We start from the raw sequence: 26,447 nt of genomic DNA on the forward strand, positions 1-26,447 counted from the left end.
TTGTATATCCCAAGTCCAGTAACAATGTAAGAAATGGGTTTTTCTCCTCTCCCTCCCCCTCTCCCAAAAAACCCCCAGTTCCATAAATTAAACTGCCAGAGTATGAACGCATGAATGAAAGAGTATCTGGTTTCTAGTTGTAAAGAACCAATTATGTACATTAGCACACTGGCAGAAACTGGCTTTTATCACTGAAGTGTAAGCACACATCATTAATTTTATATACTTTATCATAAATTTAAAAATCAGCCACCCAAGTAACCAAGAGAGTGCACCTATTTATGGCACTGATGCTGCAAAGCACAGCAGATTACTGACATTTGTTTTGCCTTTTAAAATCTATCATTTACAAACCTGGATGTTCTTGCACTGTAATATCATCTGTCTGTGATGAAATGGTGAGATTGAGCACTGCCACTGGCTCTCATCTGAATATGCAAAACTGCACTTTTCTCAGGTTCTCCAAGTGTGCTTGTGGCAGTTTTCCTTATTGCTTTTTAAAGACGTAAACCAGACAGGATGGAGAAAAGTAAAACTACTAGAAATAGATACACAGAAGACAGAGAGAGTAGGGCTTTAATTAAACGTATCACATTTATATGAGACATATTTCATCTTTTTCTAGTGTAATCATTCTGACAGGGAACAAAGGATGGTAGTGACTGTCATATGAAAATTTATTAGCTTAACATCAATTGATCTCAACTGGTCTTCAGGTCAGAAAATTCACAGAGTTAGCTTTTTGCTTCTCTGCTTCTCTCCACCCACCCCCACCCGCAACAGATTTTAAAGAGTATTTCCTCATTTCAGCCAAGATAACTAGCCAGGATAACTAACAAATCACATGGAAAGACATGATTATCTTTCTGGTTTAAATTTCAAAACAGTTGTTCTTCCCAACTTAGAATCACGAGAGAAAGATACAATTGCAGCTTACGTACGTGTCTGCTAGGGTGTTTTATTCCACAACTTTGCCGCAGACTTGTGGTGTAACTTTAGGCAAGTCACACTTCTCACTCGCTCGTTCTGTAAATTACAGAAAGTAAAGCTGCCTTACCTCGCAGGGTGAGGCGCAAGAGCCCAATCCTACAGCTGGCAAATCATCGGAGCACTCCCTTTGCCTTCAGACTCTTCATTTGATAAAGGCTTCAGTGTTGAGCCGTAATTCAGTGTTTCAAGCAGAGTTGAGAGATCCTCGGTTGAAAGACCCTTTGTAAAAGCTCTGCTCCTAGTGAAAGACATTGTCATTTTTGGTTCGAAAAGAGCTGCATTTCTCATTGCTCTTTCAAGCTACAAAATTCTTAAAATCTTTTTGGTGTACTTCATTTTACATGCCCTAAATATCTGGATTCAGCTGTGTCACATGAATATATAACTAATTTCAATGAATATAAATTCTGAATTAGCTAAACATTTTAATTGTATAACACATTGCACATACAAACAGTTAAGCCCTTAAAGAAGTATTTCTGTCCCTCAAAGTTTCAGTATTGTTCAAAAGTCCAGATCCAAACTGGGTCTTCTCTTCCTATGAAGCAATAATGAAATGTAACCCCTAAAACCAAGGATGTTGTTCCACTTACCAAGATATCAACACTCCAAATAGAAAATTAAAAATACCTTATTTGGACCGTGTCAACTTCAAAAGACTCCACATCTGTATGAAAGCAGTAAGAAGAATAAAAACTACTACAGCCTTCCCTGGCTAACGCACACGCTTCCTGTACTCTGGCCCAGATCTTCAACTAAAGAGGATTATGCCAGTTCACATAAATCAAAGGAATTACACCCATTTATACTAGTTGTGGACCTCAACATTAGGGACTGCCACCATATGTATTCATGGACAACACTGTTCACATTAATGAGTACAATCTTGAATGTCTAGTGACATGAAAAGTGGGAACAAGGAAAACCTTACTGCTTACAAACTTCTGTCACAAGCCAAAAGAAGGGTTTCTCTCTCTGCGTCCCGCAATATAAGAAGCAAAGCCACAACTGACAAAACATCTCTCTTGTCATAAACAGCTTAGAAATCCCAACCACCTGCATTCCTGTTCACCTGCAAACAGTTACTGGTGCACTCCAGAGAAAACACCGCCTATAGATCGTCCCATCTCCTCTGTATCTGGGAAGTACTGGAAAAACTGATGCTATGAGCTGAAGCACCCGCAGCAAATAGATGGATATCCCGTGTTATCTTTGTAGCTAACTGACACACAGAAGACAGGATACGACCCAGATCCAGGCAAGAGCCAAGGCAAATACACCAAGAAGCAGAAAAGGGAGAAATTCAAGTTTGAAACCATACTTAGCACAGCCACGCAGAGCGCGTTCCATTTCCTGTGCCAAGGGTGGACTGCTCCACTGAACAGCGTTTACTACAACTGCAGTTGCAGGCAAGACACAGGGGAAAAGGTGAGAGAATTGAGGGACAAAGGGACAGACCTCTATTTTGTAGACTTTTTTCTTTATTGCTGACACTCACTTTCAACCTCTGTTTCTTTTTCTAGCATGATTAGATATCCAACCCAGCCAAGCAGCATAATTCACTCTTGTCTGTGTGGTGCTAACAGATTTGTCTCCATCTCGTTAGACCCACTTTTTTTAACTTGCATTTCTTATGACAATGCATATGCAGGAATGAAGCTGTAAACTTTGACAAAACTCCTTAAAAGCAACACGAAACATTTTTTTTTTTTTTAAAGATTAATTTGAAACGCCCCTTACCATGCTATTTCTCACTGAATGTACAGCTTAGTATTTCTATTCTGTTGTATAAGCCCTATGTGGGATTGTTCCTTTCCAAGTGATCCTTTCTGCCCTCTGCAAGATTTGAGTCATGAGAACTGCATTCCACTGAAGCAATTAAAATATGAATGCTTTTAAAATACATTAGAGTGAACTATAGTGAACTTAGATAAAACAGGTGGAATCCCATTCACACTGATGTAAAATGGGGCAAAAGTGTCACTCGAATGAGGGAACTTTGGCAAAAATTACATCAAAAAAGAATTATTTATAGGCATGTGCGCACACACTAAGCACTCCTAAGGAGAAAGCCAACAGAAAATCTGGATGTCACTTCATTTCTTCTATAGGAGAGGAAAAGAGGAAAAAAAAAACCCTAACTGTGACTTCTTTTTCTGAATACTTAAGAAGCACTGGGATTTTCAGTAAAGGGTCCAAAATAACTGTCAAAAAGATGCAGGGAGAATACTTACCACTGTACTTCTGTGGTATTAGTTATCTTGGCTCAGACGTTTTCTCCACTCTGGCACTTTATAACATGTTTTAAAATAACCAAACACTAATAAATATAACGGTACAGCAACAAAAAAAAAAGTCCGTACTTTATCTCCAATTCCAATGCTACTGATAATCCTAATCTCAAAGAAATGATATGGAGTTGTATCATTTGTAATGTTTAGTGCTATCAGGTCCTCATATGTTTCATATTCTTAATAATGACATTTTAATCCAAAATACATACATTTCCAAGTAAATAACTCGATGTCTTGATGTATTGCTTATATTTACCAGTTGCAAACATATAAATAGCTATAGCATATGATTTTTTAAGTATTCATTACCATTCCAGAAAAATACATTTCTATACATATACTACTCTTTAAAGTGTTGGTACAAATTTTCAGTTAAGTTATTCAAACCTGAATTAGTGCTGGATTTGTAGGATTCAGTAAAATCTCAGTCCAGTCCAGGCTTAGAGAAACAATGCTGAGTTTAATAGTGTCAAAATGTGTATGTCCTTAATCAATTAAAAGGCATACTTTGTCTTCCTATGGAAAGATAAATGCATGCATATAAGCCGTACTGCCATACTACAAACAGTTTGCCATACATTCTATTATTTCATGAACCACACAATGAAATACACAATGAATAAAAAATTCTGAACATTTACCATTGGTTTTCTTTCTCTTCTTTCTTTCATATGGAATCCATCCTATCTGTAACACAGGAAATATGTGGCTTTTGGTGGCTTTCATATTGTACAAGAAAAAAACAATACATGGTCAAACAGCTGATTAAGGACAGCAAAACCTGAAAGGTGATTTTCCAAACCAATTCAAACCACATCATCTGGCTTGTTTTAGACTGAAGTTGTATTTAAAGACCTATTTAATGACTTTAAAGACCCATACATCTTTAAAAGTCATTACACGTAATGAAAGAATGAAAGACAGGTTTTAGGCAGCTGCGCTGGGAATTACAGGTGTTTGCCCAATACTTCTGTATAAATACTCTAAAATCCTACATACAATCTGAAAACATCTATAAAGCAGTGCAATATGTTAATTTAAAATTTATATAATGCAAATATTAGATAAAGGAAGCTGAAGAGCAAAGGAAAGGTAACAGCAAAGTTTAAGATCCTACAAATAGACTAGGCTGTACAAGCCCTTCAGGTTTAAAGGTCAGCTTTATTTTTTGATCAAAATGCTGACTATTCTACGCTTGTTTTTTTAAACTTCAGGAAGACAAAGCCTAGATAGTCCAAGAAATGTCAGTTATAATTCCATTTTAAATTGTAACAAATATGTCTAAGACTTTACAATTCTCAGTATCAGTCAGTGTCTCCTACTGTTGTGTCCTTTCTATCCAGGTATGTTGCCCAAATTTTATTTAAAAACAGAATACTACAATGATCAATGAACCAATTTTAGGTCCAGTTACAAATAGTTTCAAAGTTTCAGAGAGTAGCTATTTACCATTATGTTATTTTAATGCTTAATTTCAATACTGTTAAGCAACATAAAAATGAAATGATAAAATTACAAGTACTTTATTTGTATTTATTGCTGAATAAATAGGCACAATAATCTGGGAAGCTAAATTAAGTGCGTATTTAATTTGTATCTCTGCTTCCACGTACTTTATTCACCTTTCATCTAGGAGTAAGTATTCTTAGGATTTAACCAATGCTATATTTTTAATTTTACAGACTTACATCAGCCTAGAGCTATCTAGTCATGACCTGAGATGTAAAAGAACTCTGAATTCAACAGCATCTAAAGGCTGCAGCTAGAAGTGAGAGAAGTATATGCAAAAAAAAATCTAGCTGTTACACGACCTCTAAAACAGCCTACTGACCTATACATGTTGTAAGTCAACATCCTACATCACCCTGTGTGTATATGTATTTTTGTGAGCTGAGGAATTTGTGCACTAATAGAAAATTACAGTTGAAAGGAAGAATCTATTAGACTGTGTTTGCATGACTATTTGTATCTTTATGCACTGCAGTTCAAATAAATTTTGCTGTTTACTAGGAATGCAAAATTGAAACACCAACTCCCAGAAAGGCCAGCATTTAAATAAATGAAAGGTTCTGAAAACAAGTGTAACCGTGTAGTGTATCAAGCGTAACATTTGCATCCATCTCTAAATTGTTTATTTTTGGCACATCAAATGTGGTTTGGACGAGATGGCTGAATTTAATTTTGGAGCAAGGCCAAGCAATTTAGCATGAACATGCCATTTTGATGAAGCTTGGAGTAGCTAGGAACTGCTCTGGTTTCTTCCCTTTCCTGATAAGTGGAATCCAGATATATCCTGTTGGTTATTTTTACTGAGTACTTAACCTAATCTTGCCATTTAGTCATTGACTAATTGTGCTGGAACCAATTATTAGTGCTGGAACGAACTATGTTCTAACGACCTAAAGTGGCATCCCACCACTATTCAGTGAGGCTACATTTTCACATGCAAAATTATTCAAATGCATTTAGAGTTCATGTCTAAATCAGCAGATATAATTTATAATTATTAGAGCAGTAGTATCTGACATAGATAGACACATAGTAAAGAATGTACTTAATCATAAAAGTTATGGTAGGAAGATGACCTTAAGCCCAAAATACAAATTTTACTGAAGGTAACGACGTTGCTGTTGAGATGTTATGGGGCTGTATTAAGAGAAGAATACAACCTTAGATCCTGCTTATGCATGAGAAGGAAGACACTTCCCATGAAGATACAAAATTTTGTGTAAATTGTGTTCATCCAAATCTTTTCAGTATGAATAATTATATCTTGACATGCCTGCAAACCTATATAGGAAGAAGTAACTTTGGTTCACATATTAAAACTACAAGGACAGATCCTTAAAAATAAAAGTCAAAGAACTCACAAACTGTTTTAGCACCAACTGGCTCAGACATTCATCAGCAACATTGAGGTCATCTCTCCTATTGCAATATTGCTCCATTTCCCAGAACTTAGAATAGAGGTTATTTCTTTAAGGAGCTGTTCATATGTTACAAATACTTCACTGATCTTTAGGAAATTTAAAAGTTTACTTCAACAGAGGATTTGATTCCTGGAGAATAATATTAGAAAAAAAAAGGCAGAAGCTGAATAAACTAAGCCTGTTGACAGCAGTAAAAAAAAACAAAACAAAACCAAACAAACAACAAGCCAACCAAAACCTGCAAAAAAACTACTCTAACCATAGAATGCCTGTAAGTAGAAGAATACAGAGCAGAAAACAAGAGCTTGCATCAGGCACACATTCAGGGCTTATCTTCCCTACAGAAGTATTTCTTGCAATCAGGACCCAGGGTTTGAATGCCAAATTAGACTAGCTTAGTTACTAACGATGAAGATCACAAGCTATCTTCAGAGTCCTCCCTAGTACTAAGGTTTACTAGATAAATCAGTGGGATGTGTGAGCGTATCCCACGGCTGCCGGTGGTACAGCATGGCAAACTACTGGAGGGATGTTCCCGGTGCACTGAGGAAGAAACTGTCTACATCCAAGCCCACTTGTGCAGTTATGGGAGCACAGAGGACTACACATACTGACTTGATTTGGTGTGTTTCTGCAGTGTGAATAACAGAGTTAATAAACCAAAAGCAATTTAAACATGAGATTAAATGCAGCTTTAAACAGTATCAGTTAGTTTAGGCCAAGGGAACTGAGTTATGGCTTTGTCTGCAGATGTAACCAAACGGCAAGTGTGGTGAAACCTGAATGCAAGTCATGCTACGTGACATACCTGAGAATTTTAAATTAAGGGTGTAATTTCCGTTGGTAATTCCAGATTTCAGATTAGCTGCTTTCTGCAAGTGCCTCTCCCTTGATTGTAGAGTGATAGCATTCCTAACTTCAACTTGACAGCTAAATTTCTGAACTTTGGCAATCTGACTCTTTGCTTGGTTAAAGGTTTTATAGAATCTGTGGACATCCAACACAAGTTTATTTAAACTTGTTTAGTAAGACCAGCGCAGCTTTTAGATATATATAAGGTAGTCTTATATACTTAGAAATATTTATACTTTTTATGGCTAAAAAGTTACTAATAAATTACCTACTATAACTATAAATTACCTATTATAACACATTTTTACAAAAATGAAAATTGTTCACAAAGTAAATTGGACTGACTTAAATCAACGTGAGTTTGCATTTTTAATTAAATGAGTAAAATTCTATGTGCAGAGAACTTAAATGAATATTCCACTAGCATTGCCTGTAGCAGACATGATTAAATAAGAATTTTCAGTTACATCCATGTAAAACTTTTCCATTTCCAGAGCAGCTGTCTTCAACAGTTCTATTAACACAAACTTACCTTGGGCTACAGTAAAGGTCCTTATCCTTTTAAAATCTAATCCTCAACTAGCACTCCTAGATGATAAAATTTCAGGCAGTATTTTTAGTGGATGACTTCCACTCCTGTGATTTTATCAGAATATTAAAGGTAAGTTTTCAAATTTGTAGAAAAGAGTTCATTTATATGCTAGATGGTCTCAGGGAGTACAGACAGGTAGTCATAACCGCTCAGATTCCCACCTCCCTGTATTTTCCTTCACGTCATAAATTGGTTCAGAAGTTTTAAATCCCTCTCAGTCTATTCCATTGCCATTATGTTGAGTTCAAACACACGGTCCCACCAACCTCCCCACTCTTTTGCATTGCCTGTGCGGCAACAGTTTGTCTCTAGACTGGAGCAAACCAACAAGCTATCAAGGCAAGAAAACCCAGACAAGGAAAAGGGGCAGGAGACAGGAACGGTTCTTTGATACTTAGCCCACGGGAGGCCCTCACCCCTCACTTACGTGCCCTTTGTTCCTCATTTTCCACAGTTTTGGAGGTTTTTTAATTATCTACATTATTCAAATAACACGTAATACCTAATATAGAGCTAAAAATATCTAAAAAATAAAACATCAAATTAATTTAGTGAATAATTTCCACTCTGCCTTTGAACTATTTATTGGTGTGACAGTCAGGAGCTGAGGCAATAAGATAAAATGAAAGAAATATAAGCAAAAACTGAGATACTAGGGTATCCTTTGACGTAGAGTAGCCAAATGGATTGGGATGGATTCCTTTTCATCTCTTTGTTAAAGAATTACAAGATAACCTTGATGAAATCAGATGCACTTGATCTCTTTCAGCATAGATTATCATGCAAGGCAGTTCTTTTTTAGATGTCAAAAACTTTAGAGTCCTGTATATTTTTCTATTTAACACTAAATTGAGATAACAGTGAAATATCATTATACGGTTAATTACACATGTGTAAGTGGGCATGGAGATTAAACAAAGACTCGGAGTGAATTAAGGATTTGATCTTACTTTTCTGATGTAGCCAAAGGATATGCTTTTGATGCCTGAGAAACACATAATCAAGCCATAATTTCATACCCCCCTCCCAATATTTCAGTAGTATTTACCTTCTTTTCTCTGAAGTTAACATATTTATTAAAAATTCTTCATAACTTTGAGACAGTTGAGAAGTGCCTTTGAGGATGATTTACTGAAAACCTATCAATATTAAGAACAAGAACACCACAACACAGGAAAAATTTAAAATAAAATACACCTCACTATTAAAACAACATAGTGAAAAAAATACAATCTCTGAAAACAGCTTCAACTTAATTTCTGCTTTCAGATTTGCTTTCTTAGCATGCATTCATTCTCTCCTCTGTTACCTGTGGGAGACCACTACTATGGAACTTCACTCTAGACTCCCACTGGGAAGAAAGAGCGAAAGAGAACTAGATAGTGCAAGTAAAATGCTTTGGTCTTTCTGCAGATCACAGGAAGCATCGGTAAGTTATTTTATTTAGAGTGAAATTTTGGCCTCACTGAATTCAGTGTATACTTTGCTATAAACTTCAGCTGTGCCAGAATTTCACACCTGGTTTCTATGACCTCCCTTTAGTTACTGTGAGCTAGGAGTATTGGAGACTGATTCAATCAAGCCAGGATTTCACTCTAAACAGAATTCTAAACACTTCCTGTCTTCTTCAGGGAGAAGACAATTAAGAAATAAATATACCAGAATGATAGCGCTTGCCAGAAAGCCTTTTGTGGATCCTAGGCTGTGCTGTATTTAGTGGTAACAGTGTAAGTTGAACAATAAAAATGACAACAAACCTTTGTGACTCAGAGACTGGAAAAATATTATTTAGAAGCTGAAATTTTGCGAACGTCTTGTCTGGATTATAGAGTCAGTAAAGGTAGGCTGAAGTTAACACAATATTTTTTTTTTATTATGGTTGAGGTACTTCCTTCCGTTTTGCTTTCTCATCCCTTTCCAGCCCTCATTGTATGTAGATTCCTTATTTTCCTCTCCTGCAGGGGTTGCTGGAGTTCCTGATCTGGGATTTCCAGTCTGACTACTGGTGATCTAGTCAGCTATCTACAGTTTAAATCTACAGTAACAGAAAGACAGCTAAATGGCATGAAAAAGAAAATTAATGAGAGGAAACCTTTGCCATTTTTTTCAGCAGGTTACGAATGTGGTTACGATATTTTAATGTGTTTTCAAGGCTGTGATCTTTTTACCTAACTGCGCATTGGCCAAGTTCTTGAAGTGGAGCTACGTGCACATTATTCTGGAATTTATCAAGTCAAAAGATGCCTCATATCTAAAAGTAGACTTTATAGAACCTTTAACAAAGAAACTCCTTAAGTAGAAGCAGCTCACCTCTATTAGGTGAAAGAGATTAAATAAAAAGGTTTGAAAACAAATCTACTCATAGTCCACTGTACTTTTGCAGGATAGGTCTTTCCATCCCACTCTCCTCAAAACCTTGCAGCTTTCAGTTGTTAAAGCTTAATGGTCCTCCAGGTATCTCAAAAAGTCTTTTCGTAGCTGCCATCACTGAGACTTGGGCTAGGGTATTATCTTTGATGCAAGAAGCTTTCCTTGACTATAGCTTCATGCTTCTTGCTTGTTTTTCTCTTTCTGTTCCAGGTTGATACTGTTGAAGCTTCTCATAGAATGGCTGAGGTTAGAAGGGACCTCTGGAGATCATCTGGTCTGACCCCTCTGCTCAAGCAGGGCCACCTAGAGCTGGTTGTCCAGAGGAGACATTTTCCATCTGGGCACACTAAACTACTTCCAGAGAAAATTCTGTTCTCCCTCAAGAGAGAGCAGAGGGTCCTGCCTTGGCAGCTTCTTTCCTTCCTGATGTTATAATATCTATCATAAATATTTTGCCTGATCTCTTTCATAATCTAGACCATAAAATGATAAGCCAGTCATTTCTGACAAATTCATAATTTGTGCTCTTTTTGAAAAATACACCCCCAGTTTTAGATACATGACATTATAAAGATTCTACCACATATCTAGGCTAATAGTTGCATATGTAACTACACTTACATGATTTTTTTTAATTCCCCCCCGCCCCCGCCATGTGCCTTGTTTTTCTCAATTTATCTAGCTTCAGGCTTCAGCCTTTGGATTATGTGCCTTCATCTGTTAAATATCCTGATGGTATCAGAAGTCTTATTTCCATGTACAAACTTAGGTTATTCTCAACTCCTCTGAATAACAAAGATGGATCAAAGGGCTTCTGTTCTGTTTTATCTGTTTTTCACTACAAAGCAGCAGGGTTTGGTGGTGGAGGGTTTTTTGTTTGTTTGTTTTGAGGTTGTTTTTTCTTCTGGAACCATTCCTGCTCACGGACATCAATTAGAAAGCAGAACGTTTGGATGCTATGCATAATGGCATAGTTATACCATGAATACCATATAAAGTAGTAACACAGCTACATTATTCCTACTTGGTATTCCTTTCTGTTAGGTCACTTTTTTTTTTTAAGCCCGTCAGAGTGTGCCTGAAGCTATCATTACCTCTCGAAGAGCTACAACTTTCCAAAATGCTGTACACCACACAGGAAGCTTAGCCTTGCAGTATTTGTTCCTGAAAGTGTAACCTTACATATCATTTCACTGTATCACCTTTTTCCTGGGCAATCTAAATCACCCTACAAAAATGGATATATAGTTGTTCCCTACTCAATCATTTCCATGTCAACAGCAAGATATCCACTATGTTTTCTAGACAGGTAAAGAAAAATCCTGTGCTCAGTTTAATGATGTTTATCTAGAGGTAATGTGACAGTTTTGCAGCAAGCCAGCTGAGCAATCTCCAAATTTTAAGGGAATGTTCTAAGTACATTTTTTTTGAAAACTGGAATGGGAAAAGTAGGCCCGAAACAAGTTTTGAAGTTGCTTAGCAATGCCTCGCCTGACTTGTAAGTGCTTATATATAAAAAACTGTTTGATCAGTCAGTGTCATTCAGACCTGCTCTCTCTCATACAAGAAGGTGTACCAAGGCTGTGCTTACAGACCTTTATGTACAGAAACATTCGGATTCTAAGAATAGCCACATGGAGGGCCTCAAAAAACAATACAAACACAGCTACAGAGCCCTTTTTGTGAAGGGGAAAATAGTAACAATAAAAATATTAACGCTTTAGATTTATTTAAAAGTCTATCCTATGGATGTCAGGTGTGTTTAAAGAAAGTGCTCATATTTTAAACACATTGGTGTAGTGTGTTATTTATTTGAATGATGCCAAAAGTAAGCAAAACCCAAATGGAATAAAGCCCATTGATATCATCTGCAACAGCTAAGGCTTCAAAGTTGAGCAGTGTAAAACTGCATCTGAGCAAAGATGATGGTGAATGTAATAACAATCATAATGTAAATGCTCATACATTGGAAAATGTTTTTAACAAAATTATATATTGCAGACTGAGTACGCTATTTAAAAATGCATAGAAAGAAAACTGAACTAATTTCTGAAAGACTGGCATGGGTGAGTTGATGCTGTAGAAAACAAGGTGAAACATACATACTTGCTGGATGACCAGTAATATTATACAGTGTCCACACAGCAGAGACTATGCACAAACATGAGAAAGTTGAACTGATACATAGTATAGCAAAAACCCTGAAAACAAACAACTGATGAAACACAGTAAGAGAGGGAGTAATTTAAGTAACATCTACAATAGGATTACTTTACCTGTGAAAAAGTACTGGTACAGTATGCTACCAAAATAGCAGCAAGTCAGGTCTTGAAAGCCTCCAAGGAAGGAGACTACAACCTCTCCGCATAATCTGCTCCACTGCTTGAATGTCCTCATGGTGAAGAGGTTTCTCCTCACATGCAATCAGAGCCTCCCTCATTTCCACTTGCACCCACCGTCATCATCGCATCACATTTCTGAACAGCTCAGCTTCGTCTTCTTGCTGACTTCCTCCTATGTGTTGGAAGGCTGCTATTAGGTGTCCTGAAGACTCTTCTTCTCCATGCTGATCAAAGACCAGTTCCATGCCCTAAAACATCCTTCTGTAATAAAAAGTATACTGACACAGAAAGCAAATTCTTTTCAAATTGTATCTGCTGTACATCTTTTATGTAGCCAAGATGGAATAAACAATAATTTGGCTATCAACTCATCTGGGTACATATTGTCAACTCTTCTCCATACCAGATTCCCACCAGAGCTTTTCTTCCCTGACTGACTGAAAACATGCTTTGTGAAATATCTTTATGTCCTTCGCCTCTACCAACATGTATGGCCTACGCACCTGATTCTTTTGTGCACTGCGCTATCCTCTCTTTAAAACTTCAGAGACTGAAGTGCATTATAGCAAACAGATAATTTAAATAGAGCAGAATTTCCCATTGTCCTTTTTTCTTTGGCAGCTATAAGCAAGTAAACAATAACACAGTGAAGAAAAAGGAGTGAAAAATTATTTTTAATATAAAAGCATACATACACATAAAATAAAAACAAGTAAATAATTATTTAAGTGAATACCTGCCTTGCATCATTTTACACAAAATCTGCACGTTCTGAGTATTTTGCAGCAGTAAATACTACCTGTATCACTTTCTAGTAAATGTTAGAAAGGATCTCAATATTTAATCGTGCAAAACAGTAGAACTTGTTTTGCATTTGTTTACAAGATAACACATTAAATTGCTAGCATGCACTGTAATTCCGTGTTGAAGACCTTGGGTGGTAAGAAGCAAAACTCAATTTCACTACCAAAGATTTTTTTAAATCTAATTAAAACACAATGTAAAATATATGAAATAAAATAAAATAAATGAGAACCACACTAATACCTATATGCAGTAACTCTTTCTATAACAGGGAGATATAAATAAGACATAGAAAAAGATTTCAGAAATTATGACTTTCATGGCCATTAGCTGTTCACATGGCAATTTAGGTATTAAACCAAAAATTAGTAGTAAGGAGTATTTTAAGAAATTAATGAAAGCTCCTGGATTGGCTTACAAAGGATATTCCATATTTTAACAGGCATTGTCAAAAAGGGGGACAGATTTTGGCAAATGAACTGAGCACTTCAATGACAAAAAACCATGGTTGCTGGAATAAAAGTATGAGAACAGACACTGACATCTGTCAGTACATGAGAGAGACAGGATTGTACAAACGCTTACTAGCTTGTCTGTCATGCAACAAATAAGATACCAACAAAGACTGGAAGATGAAGGTGAAAAGATCAACATGACCAGATTTAATATGATTTTCCACATCTTTTTGAATTACAAAGTTCATCAGAGTTCAGAATGGAAATGCTATGGTTGCAAATACGGGAAAGAATGTTTTAGATAAGTTAGTCATACAATAGTAGAAAAGGATTAATTGTTGAAAATATAATAAGTGAAGAAATAGCAAAATTTAGGTAGGCTCTAGCTGTGTGCATCCACAGAAATGGAAATTTTTATGATGGCACTGAATTACAGGCTTGAATGCTTTGGAAAGCAATGGTGCCATCAATAATGACAGAGGTCAACAAAGATTAAGACTGGAATAACCTGTTTTAGTTTTGAAAAACTGGATTTACTTCAAAATTGATACATAATTAACAACAATAATAATTCATATATTACAAGCCAACTCCTAAAGTTCTTGCTATGCTAAAATTTCTGAGAAATGAGAAATTTCATAAAGTAAGGACTTGTAGACTTGGCTTCTACTGAGATCTCTGGCAAACCTCCTACTGGCTGCATCGCATCAGGCATGGAAACGATTCTGGAGAACTACACAATGGGAGCCCTCTGGTGGGTGAAAGAGGAAAATGCCCCGAAATGCCAATCGCCAAGAAAAAAAGACTCCTGCCACTTAAACTGGACTTTTACATCTAAGACTGCAGTGTTTTGTAACTATTAATTAATCAAAATTTATTTATTTGAATCACCTATTACAAAATGGTGAGTTCTGGCATCACTCCTCCTCTATAATTACCCTCTGTGTTTCCCCCTGACCCCCCCCGCCAATGATTATTCAGCTGCAACCCAAAAAGAAAAGCAGTTCACTCACAGAAAACAAGTAAGGAATATATTTAAATAAATCCTTGTCAACAACACAGAAGAAAAAGTGTTATTTTATCATGTATCCATCTCTGCTGTTTCTATTACCAGGGACAGGGAACATTAAGTCTTAGTAGTAGCTCGAAGCCCTAGCACTCCTTTGGGCCTTGTAAAATAAACATTGTACACACCAAAACTTTCGATACTGAATAAAGACCCTGAGATTGCTCCTCACTATACAGCCATATACAAACCTGGCTCTGTATGGTTTGCGTATACTCAGTACCTTCTGACTCCATGTGTTTAAAAATTTTTTGGTTTAGGATACAGCAAAGAGATCAGTATTTGGTTGTAACCATATGCACTGACAAACAAGTGATCCACGATCTGCATAGTTAAAGATCACACATTTCAGAAAGGACAGAAATAGCAGAAAGTAAAATGATTTGCTCTTCTGTGAAGTCAAAACTACAGATGTAACTGCTGCTATGCTGCTACTGATCAAAAAGGCCTAAAGGATAAAACTTCAAAGTCAGCAGCCATAATCTCATGCCATTCCTCCTCTCAGTGACACCACTCTGTGTTATTGCCCTACTCTTCGATTCCTGGTGCAATTGCTGAGAATAACAATTTCCTTTGCCTTCTCCAAAATGTTATCTTCTATCTAAATACAGTTGCCCCATGTGTGGCATTAATCACTGGCTCATGGAGGTAGGAAGTGACTCTTGGGACCTTTCTTACCCAACCTCCTGCTCAAAGCAGGGTCACAGAATCACAGAATGGTAGGGTTGGAAGGGACCACAATGAATCCAGACCAGATTGCTCAAGGTTTTATCAGTCAAGTCTTGTAAATCTCCAAGAATTAAGGTTACAAAACCTATCTGGCCTATTTGCTCCACTGACTAATTATCCTTACACTTTTTTTTTTCTTCCATATATCCAGTCAGATCCTCCTATTTCAATTTATGTCTGCTGCCTCTCCTCATCCAACCATACCTCACTACTCCGTTATCTAGACAACCTCCCTGCCAGCACTGACAGCCTGCTCTTAGTGCCCACAAAGCCATTTTTTCCCCAGGCTGGGCAAGCCCATCTCGCTCACCTTTACTCACAAAGCAAGTGCTCTGGACCCAGCCATCCTGGTGACCCTCCACTGAACTCGCTCCAGTTTATCAATGCACTTCCTGAACTGGGGAAAATTAGATTCATCAACTCTTTCTTTCCACATGGAAGCATTAAGCTTACCTTTTTTTCCTCTTTTGGAAACAAAAGGGAACTTCTGTGCCCCTGTGTATGGGTTTAAGGCCTATTTTGTTGGTTAGAGGTGAGGCTCAACCATTCACTGTAATACAAAATCACCTCTCCTGTGCTGCTAGACAGCCCTTAATGCTCAGGATTCTTTATGCAGCCCATATGCTAGGTTTAAATAATGCAAATGGCTTTGAATTAGTCTTCTGAGCCAGAAGAAATTCACCTTTATCATGAAGATTACCCTCTAACTGTATCAAATGATCAAAAACCTAGCCTTTGTTGAAGTCCTAAGAACAGGTACTCTGAGCTGGACTAACTGAAAGATAATAACTGGAACGACTGAAAGACTGTGCAGCTTCCTGTACTGACCTTTCGGTGCCAACAGCAAACCCTTTGAAGACAGGGAAAGCTGAAGAAGCTTCTCTTTCAAATCCTGCCCATTTCTGGCACTCTGCTGCTTAGGGACCTTCTGAGCTGGAGGTTGCTTCTCTATCAGAGTGCTTAATACTGCCTGACAGACCTCTCAGCCATGAATTTCTCTATTAATTTTTAACATATGCATACTCTTGGCATTCAAATCATCCTAAGGTAAGAATATCTATTTTTTAATTGCATGAAGCAGTCCTTTTCTAAATCTGCTGCTTGTTAATCTAATTTGTGCCCCATTTTCTTGATACGAGCATGACTATTCTCTATTCACTGTTTTTCATGCCAGTCAGAATTTTTGAAATTTCTATCATTTCTCCTTGATTAGCATCTTTCCCAAGATGGAGGTTCCAAATTATTTACCTTTTTCTGTGCACAGAAACTATTCCTTACTTTGTTCATGCTCATCCTCCTCTAAACCATCTCAAAGTCTTTAGATTTTTTGACACGAACATCAAAACAGCTCACTTTTCATGAAGTATAATGACAATGTGGTTGTCTATTACTTTCCTATTACCATTGCTATTTGCCTTTTTGACTGCCTCTGAACATTAACTTTTTCAAAAGCCAAACTTACTGGCAGCTCTGACATTAAACTAATGGGGTCAGAATTTAATCTATTGTTTTTCTTACTCTCCATCAAGTTTCCTCAGTCCATCCTGGGCAAATCTCCAAACATGTTCCTTCCAAGTTTATGCCTTGGTCGCAGTTTTCCCATGTACAAAAGACCAGAAGTATCTCAAATAATTTAGAACAAATATGCAGAAAACTTTAGTTTGGATGTTTTAATATGAGCAGGCAGGCAGTTCATTATTTGACTAGTACCACGAGAAAAATACTGAGGAAATCTTTTTACTCTGACTGAAAACACCAGGCAGAAAGTTTCAGGGGAATACAGGAGTTCACACTCATTTTTGTTGTGGGAATGTTCACACATTTTTTTATTGTGGAAGTTCACATTGTTTTCATTCTTATCAGCTCATACAGAACTGTAATTTGCATACAAAACAGCTTTTAATTATTGAGTTTTTGGAAAAAAGTTTTAGAAATAAGTTGACCTTGAATGCTCCTAATTGTTTTTATAGCCCTCATTAAAGAAAGTGTTACTGACCTACACCCTCTATCTCCTGGAGAAATGAATCACTTCTGCCCTCAGACTTTTTTTTAAATTCTGTTTTTGTTAAATTAAACGAAACAAGGAACAGAAAAGAACATCCATAAACGTTATTATGCAGTTGTTGGTAATATATTAAAGGAATAACCACTCTAAATTCTTCTATAGGTTAGTTCTAAATTTCTAACTCAACTATTTATTTTCATTTAGCATTTCACAGCCTCTTAAAAGATGATCTCTGCTCCAAAATAAAACCAGAATAATATCAAAACAAAAACACTTTCCCCCTACTTCAATACTAACATGGCAATAAAAGACACACACATCTTAATGCACAGATTAGCTATTCCTTTTCACCTTGTGACAGTTCTATGCTTTGATAAAGAGTTTACTCATCCCAAACTATATCAGGTTTTTCTTTTTATGTTAGAAACACTCGCAGTCTGTGGACTTGGCTTTGCCTGGGACAATGATCCCTTCTATGATATCAATTTTTATGTATATCAATATGATGTATATAAATTATTTTGTGGCATTTATTATCAAAAAATATTGTTAAGAATGACATGATAGGCACAAAAAGCAAATTGACGGCAGAGAAAGCCTATATTTAGCCACCAAAAATGATGACTCAACCTTTGACTTAGGTTCCCTGAAGAACAGCCTGCCAGTGCGGATGGGTGCTGGGAGGAGCACCACTCTATGCTTACCTGCTTCATATACGATTTCCCAAATGCCACTAAACACTGAGAAAACCTTTTTCCCACCCCAATGGGATGATTTGTTTTTCCTCAGTGTGACTTCATTAGTTTTAAAAACTGTTCTCTTCCCTAGGCCTACCCAAAATAAGAACTGAGCTGACTTAAACCGAGTTAAGGTCAATCTGGAATTTCCATGAGGTTCATAAAACTATGCCTTGTCCTTATTTTTCATGTAAATGTTCAGACATTGATACAACAGTAAGAAGTACTGATATTGAAGACAGCTTAAAGGAAAATGAGGTTTTCTCTCAGACAGACTGCACTAAAGCCAAGTACTCTGAAGACATTAGCATCATTGAGAAGCTTGAAACTTTTTAGGATAAAGAAAAAATACAAGGAGCAAAGACAGAAAGGATGCATCATGATGTTCTCTATTAACCTAGTGATAAATAACATCCAAGTTAATTTTGTGAATGCCTTCTAAAATACTTGTTAATTATGATACAGACTGACATTCCAATTTTTTCCCTTTTTTTGTGGCCGTGCATGATAAAATCGAAAGTCTTACTCATAGAATTAAAATTAACTCTGAATAGTATTTAAGAACAAAACCAAAGCTCTGCCACTGGTTAAATAAGGCTAAGTAAGCTCTGAAATACACTGATGGAAGGAAAAATGCCTGTGTTGACATAATACAGTATGACAAACCAAACTCACAAACCTAGTTTGGTCTGCAGTAATGGTAAATGAACTACAGCATTAAATCAAACAGAAGAAATTTAAAGAAGTTACAGTCAATTTTCTTCACACACGTTTGAGGAATTTAGAAAAAATAATTAGTTATTACTGCCAAGTGTTAATTTCATGTACTTGCGCAGCACCACATCCAGTACATTTTGTGTCATAGGGCTTAGAGTTTTTACCGTATTCTAAGGCACATAACACAAAGAATTATACCTTCAAGTACTATACCATGAAATGTTATGCCAAATAGTGATAACACCAGTTTCACTACTTCTAACATGAGAAAAAAAATATATATAGAAAAAATACAGTTAATCAGAGCATTTTAAAATACCGTATTGCCACTAGCCCACACGCTTTCAGCCCCCTTGAGACTTGTGGTATTATCAAGTGGTGAGAAGAGCAGTCAGTCAGGCGAGAAGATGCACCTGCTCCCTGCTGGTATGTACACTATCTAGTTCAAGTATGATACTAATCCCTTGTCCTGGTCAAAATGAAGACTGTATCTTGTTTCATATATTTAATTTCTACAATATCGCTCCTCTTCTTTCTGTGTCTTTTTACCACACAAATACTTTATTAATAACAAACTTGCGGAATTTCCTTTTAAGTAGCATCTAAGACATTTCTCATAGTTTGGACTTGTCTCTCACCATATATAAGAATTGTTACTACAATGTTTCTTTTTAAAGATTTTATTTTATAAAGAATATAGATATAAAATTTATTTTAGAATTTCTTTTCTTTATAAAGCAAAATTTTTTTGCTTTATCTCTTTTTGGTACTGTGCAACTGTCTTGCCTGGGAAAGTGAGGATGGTATTTAGGGAAGGCCATGTAAATAATTCTTTATTTTTCCATACTACAACTGCTAGTGCTACAATGCATGTCAGGTTTTTTGAGGAATATGGTAACAGCATTCTCCTCAGACTCATTCATTCTATTTTCTTCACACATTCTCTCACTGTTCTGTAAAAATCCCTAATTATTTAATTTTTTTTAGTATATGCAATGAGAATTTTTAAGAAGTCAGTTAATTATTACCTTGCAGTTAGGGTGGAAAACCCACACAGACTTAGCAACCCAAACTACAAGCTACTTAGCAAAAAAGCTACAAACAAAACCTTTTCAGAAAGCATTTCACTTTTTGTACAGGCCCACTTTTTGTACAGGCCCACTTTTTGTACGGTTCTCACCCCGTGACTCCATATACTATGCCCCACACAAGTACTTTGATCCAATGCTGCTCTTCAGCACACTCACTGATCTTGCTGCACACCGTGGCATCTTGATGACAAGCTTCTACTTGCAAGAGCAAGGGAGCATGAAAGAGGAAAAGACAAATCTTTGAGTCTAGGCAGGAAAAGAGGCACATCCACTACTGGAGTGGAGGGGAGAACAGCACCACAGGGACAACTACTAGGCTTATTTTATAAGCCATGCTAGCTTAAGCTGGCTGTTGGAAACAGCACTGATGTACATCAATGCAGCCAAGACTATATCTACTGGTCACAAGGATCCCAAGCACTCATGTGGCAGCACACTATTTTTCAGCCAGGAGGTAATCTGTAACTTTGGTATGAATGAGGCCACTTCACTGGCCTCAATCCCCTACCTACTCTCAAGCAATAACCCTCTACAAAAAAATACACCTGTTCTTCTGGCCTCCTCTTATTTGGAGATGTTATTTCTGCACTTCTGACCAATTGCCTTATCACTTATTTCTTAACTCATGGTCTCTCGTTAATTAGTCTTAATGACCAATGTGCCTTACAGAGTTTTGTTGCTCATTTTCACCCCATGACACAACAACCCAGTAGAGTTTTCCAGTCTTTGCTGGCACAATCCTGAGCACAGTCCTAAGAACAGCTTTGTCTGCACAAATGAATTGGCAATCTGGGGACAGAAATCAGTAAAAGAGAAAGCTAATGTTCTTGGACAATCTAATCTTTTTTAAGTTGGAGTTCCGTGAGAACAAATCTATGTGTCCCCCTCTCCTAGATGGGATCTTCAAAATTTGTATACAGCAAAATAAAGAAGCACAAAAAAGTATCCGAGCCATATTGTGTTTTGGTCTCATAAGAACAGGTGTGTCAACAGAACCATAACAAACAAAAACTAAAGTTGCCTGTCCTCGCTGCTTAGATTCAGGTTTTGAATCCTGTGGGCTACCTGACAGGTTACAACTCTAATTAGGTTTGCGACAGTCTATGAGACAAAACCCTATAAAATGAAAGTGCTATGCATACATAAGCACGGACTCTGTCAATGAAGCAGCACAGCAGAAGGGTATAGTGGTAAAGACTGCTGCACAGACTTCTGGAGTAAAGTGCAGGTAGACTTGGAGCACAACAAACAGTAGCTGTCCTAGAAGTTGTCTACAGTGACTATGAAAGACAAACGTAGCCTTGGTATGCCAAGAAATGCCCAATCAGCTTATTCTCAAGGGTGGTCCTGTCAATAGACATTGTGAATACTCAAAAGTCTGACCTCAAATTTATCTGTGACCACCCTCTTACAGAGCTGTGTGAATACAGCCACAAAGAACATTAATCGCAGGCTTCCCACAAATACTAACCAAGTGATAAAATTCCTGTCTCCAAAAGATATCAAAAAAGTCAACACTTCAACTGAACACCATTTTTAAAACTGAAATTTATAGGACTTATGTTGGCACAAGGCACAGGGGAAAGGTCACTATTTGAATAATTAAAAAATACTAACTTTGCTATTGAACTGTGGGGTTTTTTGGTTTCGCATGGACTGGAAACCTGCAATGTCCCACCCAACATTAAAAAAACCCTGAGGTTCATGCTATGAATTCTGTTTGTAGATCACGCTTCAGATAAAGATCTGCTGATTTCATTAGAATAAGGGGGGAAAACGCTTTGAATTTATAAAGTCCGAATTTTAGGGAATAAGGAAAAAACATTCAGATAGCTAGTGGTAATGTGGCGTTGAATTTCCATTTTACCATCACTGTACATAAAACTATTACTTCCATTTCAACAAAAACTGAAGTTCTTCCTTTAAACTGTGAATTACATAATCATTTTACACACAGGGACATGAAAAAGTTTTCACTAAAACCTTGAAAACGTTCCTTGTTGCCCAATTAAAATGAGGTTAGCAGCCATATTTACCAAATAGGAACAGATCTGACAGTGATACTAATTTCTTCAGATTTAAACGAAAGACTCAAGATAAATTTTATTTTTCTGTTAGTGGGAAGCATATAATTTTGGTGGGGTTTTTTTTTACTGTTTGTTAGACAACAAACTCTTAGCTGATTAGAAAAGATTTTTTTCATCACGCTGAAGTTACCCTTATGGCTTATTTACTAAAGCAAGATAAATATTTATGTAAACATTTCAGCCAACACAAAAAAATTTGTGGTAGGATATAGCTATAGCATTTCTTCTTTTTTTTACAGCAGCCTTAATTCTTAACTAGTTATGGGTCTCTGATGTTTGGTATTTCAATATTTTATTGATAAAGGTATGCAGTGCTGTACAAAACATAAAATCTTTATATACTCCAAGGGCAAATTACTTCCCTTCCCACTTAGGGATAGTTTATTTTTAATGCTGTTCTTTGTGTTTTTAATTCTTCATGGGTTCTAGAGCAATTTTGAATTATAACATACATATTTAATAGTAATGACATTGTCTGTGGTGGCGACAATACATACACATTAATAGTAATATACACAAAAAAATCTAAGAGGACATACACAATATAGTTATCATTTAACCCTAAACAGGCAGTAAGACATTATTCAGTGTGGTGTTTTCACAGTTTAAAAGGATAAAGGATTGATCTGCCACTTCAAGTAAACTTCATTTCTTTAAATCGTAAATATTTCAATTATTCACAAGTCAAGTTTTTCAGTGTCATTCACTGAAAAAGAAAGGTTATTTTGTAGTAACTAGATATTGTTTGAGAAGAACTGTCTGCATTCACAAGCCTAAGGGCTCAACAGGAGATACTTACCCTTTTAGTACCTGCAGGGCTGTTTCATGTTCTGCTTCCACAACACTCAGACTATATGCATAAAGAGATGGGAAATGCCCTTCTGCCTTTAATTCCCTTCATCCTGAAGAGTGTCTGTTAAAAAAATATTAACATAGCAAAACCACTGAGGACTTGTGCATTCACTCAGTAGAACTCTTTCTGAAGTCTCTCAGTTCCCACTACAGAGAGCTCTTAGGTTCTGAAATTAATTTTCAAAGAACGTATCACTGGACCACAGAATAATTCAGGCTGGAAGGGGCCCCAGGAAATCATCTACTTCAGAGCACAGTCAGCTATCACTTGAAACCAGGTTGCTCAGGGCATTATTACCCCAATGGGTTTGAAAACAGTCAAGAACGTGCAACCTCTCCAGACAACCTGTTCCACAGCTGAACTGTCTGCACAGTGAAAAAGTTCCCTTACACCAAGTCTGACATGCACTTGTTTCAGTTTATGTCTGTTGTCCCTCCTCCTCCCACCATGGGGAAGTGCCAGGCTCCATCCTTCCAATGGCCTCCCTGCAGGCACTGGCAGACTGCTGTTCGGTCACCTCAAAACATTGCTTGGTTGCCTCATTACTTGGCTCCCAAGTGCCAACACTCACATGCGCCTTGCAGCAAACAGAACCAAGCACCAGCATCTCCGGCTCCAAGGCTCCCTTCCCTAATGTATCTGTTTTCCCCTTTGTGAAAAGCCCAGCCAAAATCCCACACCTGTCTATAGCTTAGCTCATAAGCACTGTCACATGCTGCTGCTGCCTGTGCTATTCTCAAAGCAAGAGAAAACCAGACACAGCTGACAGCCTCTCCTTGGCAAGCCTCAAGCCCTCTGCTGCTCTTCTCATTAGACTATAAGCCCACCTGGATTGCCATGAACTGCCTTTCACTCAGCTCACCACAGCCACCACACACACCTGCCTGCTCACATCAAATGAAAACCCAGCACAAGCACCTGCCTCTCCAGAATGAGCCTCCCAAACACCACCACTTCTCCACTAGGAGGCTCTTCCTTCCTAGGCTACAAGCTCACCTGAAAACTGCATCCATGATGAACCATCCAAGCAGCTTGTGAATGCTCCTGCATTTTGCTTCTGCCTGCATTGCCATCATAGTAAGTTAACACATGGCACAGGTGCCCCTGCAGGCAACAGTTTCCTCTACTAGCCAACACACCTCCTGTGAGGTTTACAAGCTCTCCAGAACTTCCTCAACACCGTTATCATTTGGTTCACAAAAGCTACCACACACTAGTGCCCTCCACATTGGCCTGGCAACAAACAGAAATACAGCATGTGTCCACTGGTCTGTGGGAAAGCTTCCAATTATTCTATCCCCCCAAACTCAGGTCCCTTCTTGCAAAGCTGCAAGCCCATCTGAACCCTTGCCACAAGCAATTACCACAAATATAGCTTGAGAGTGCCATCACAACAGTCCCAAAGTAAACTGAATCCCAGCAAAGATGTCAGCCACTTCATGGCAAGGCTGTTCCACCACACACACCACCAGGTACCCTCTCCCAAGAAAACAAGTCCATCTGAGTGCTCACCTCAGATGCCCTGGATACTGCTCACAAGCACCACTACACACTGCCATCTCATATATAGCCCTTATAATAAGTTAAGGCTTAGTAAAGGCAAAAACTAGTCTGGGGTGAGGCTCTCACAGCTGCTTCACCATCAGATCCCTCCTCTCAAGGCTATGAGCCAATGAGAAGTCCCACCTCTCACGGGAAGTGAACATGCTCATGAACAGCAATTTCATGAGCACTACTGCCGCTACAAGCTCCTGGCATCCACACTAGCCTCACAGCAACTGGAAGCTCACCACTCCAGGGCCAAGCTCCCCCTGCCCCAAATGGTGTCTTCTCACAAGGCTACAGAACAGCCTGAATCTCAACAACCTCTCTCTTGGCTCATGGGTGCTTTCACTGAGATTCAAAAAGGCCAAGTACCAGTTCTTTGTGGTGGTTTAGGCTGGGTTGGACAGTGATAAGACAACAGATCCTCTCCCCTACCTCTTGCTCTAAGGAGAGGAAAAAGGGAGATAAAGAGATGTATGAGTTTAGAAAAAAAATAAACAACTTTAATGACATATTAGTAATAAAATAAAAAGGAAATAATAAAATAGATATAGTATATATATAAACACACACAAAACATATTAAGCTCCCAAGGAGATGTCACTGGCAGGCACTGGGGAAGTTCCAGACTAGACTCAGTGACAAATGGGAACTGAAACACACTGACCCAGATCAAAAGGCAGATGAGCTGATGGGGCCCTCCTCAGATATCAGGCATCAAAGAAAGTAAACCACAGGCAAAGACCTGAAGAAGAACCAACATGATCCATTCCCTCCCTCAGCTTTTATACTGAGCATGGCAGCTGGGATGGAACACCCGATTGGTCAGTTTGGGTCACCTGACCTGTCCCTGCCTCCCCACAGGGTAAACACCCGAGTCAGCTGACCCTGGTTGCCACAGCAACATGTGTAAGAGCCTCCGCTGAACAGAAGGTTGGCTGTCCTCTGCCCCAAACCAGGGGAGGCCTGCACTTGGGTCATAGCAATGCACAGGCTTAGGGAAGAGCAGCTGGAGAGCTGCCTGACGGAAAAGTACCTTGGGGTGTTGGTCGACAGCTGGCTGAATATGAGCCAGCAGTGTGCCCAGGTGGCCAAGAAGGCCAACAGCACCCTGGGCTGTATCAGAAATATTGTGGCCAGCAGGACTAGGGAAACGATTGTGCCCCTGTACTCGGCACTGGTGAGGCCTCACCTCAAGTGCTGTGTCCAGCTTTAGGCCCCTCACTACAAAAAAGACATTGAGGTGCTGGAGCAGGTCCAGAGAAGGGCAGTGAAGCTGGTGAGGGGTCTGGAGAACAAGTCTTATGAGGAACGGCAGAGGGAACTGGGGTTGTTCAGCCTGGAGAAAAGGAGGCTGAGGGGAGACCTTATCGCTCTCCACAGCTGCCTGAAAGGAGGTTGTAGCCAGGTGGTGGTCAGTCTCTTCTCCCAAGTAACAAGTGATAGGATGAAAGAAAACAGCCTCAAGTTGCAGCAGGGTAGTTTTAGACTGGATATTAGGAAAAAATTCCTTCACCGAAAGGGTTGTCAAGCATTGGAACAGGCTGCCAGGGAAGTGTGGAATAATTACTAAATTGGCCAAGAATACAAAAATACAGCATTGTTCACACATTAAGGAAAGTCATAAAATCAAGAGGCTTCTGAGGTAGAATACAGCCGCAGCTAGCACACGAAGAATGCCACATCTGTGATTCCCTGTACAAGGTTGTTTGCGAAACTACACGAGGGATGAAATGGAACGCGCTTGTTCCGTGGCCTTCCCTTGTGACGAATAGCAGATATGGGGACGAGATGGTACTACGGAACTGATAAGCGGCCTACACGCTACCCAAGCCAACATTTCGTAAAATGTTGATGAAATGCTGTCCTTTGTGCGAACTTTGCTCACCACAATGTACCAAAACACACCTCCATCCCGGAGGCTATCCGCCCCCGAGGTGTGAACACTCCTCCTTGAATACATTAATCATAATAAAAGTACGTATGAC

The 26,447-nt window shown here is 38.2% G+C and overlaps 1 long non-coding RNA gene across 1 annotated transcript; it reads right to left on the reverse strand.

The window, feature by feature from the left end:
* Positions 1 to 360: 360 nt before the first annotated feature.
* On the reverse strand, positions 361 to 25,231 carry LOC128907917 (uncharacterized). The gene is made up of 8 exons (XR_008465789.1): positions 25,127 to 25,231; positions 22,861 to 22,974; positions 12,305 to 12,631; positions 3,926 to 3,971; positions 3,672 to 3,800; positions 3,225 to 3,280; positions 1,058 to 1,228; positions 361 to 538 (listed from the first exon to the last, which is right to left on the reverse strand). It is a non-coding gene; the product is annotated as an uncharacterized LOC128907917 (long non-coding RNA).
* Between the last annotated feature and the right edge of the window lie 1,216 nt (positions 25,232 to 26,447).

Source organism: Rissa tridactyla, chromosome 3 (genome assembly GCF_028500815.1).
Source record: "Rissa tridactyla isolate bRisTri1 chromosome 3, bRisTri1.patW.cur.20221130, whole genome shotgun sequence".
Taxonomy (NCBI): domain Eukaryota; kingdom Metazoa; phylum Chordata; class Aves; order Charadriiformes; family Laridae; genus Rissa; species Rissa tridactyla.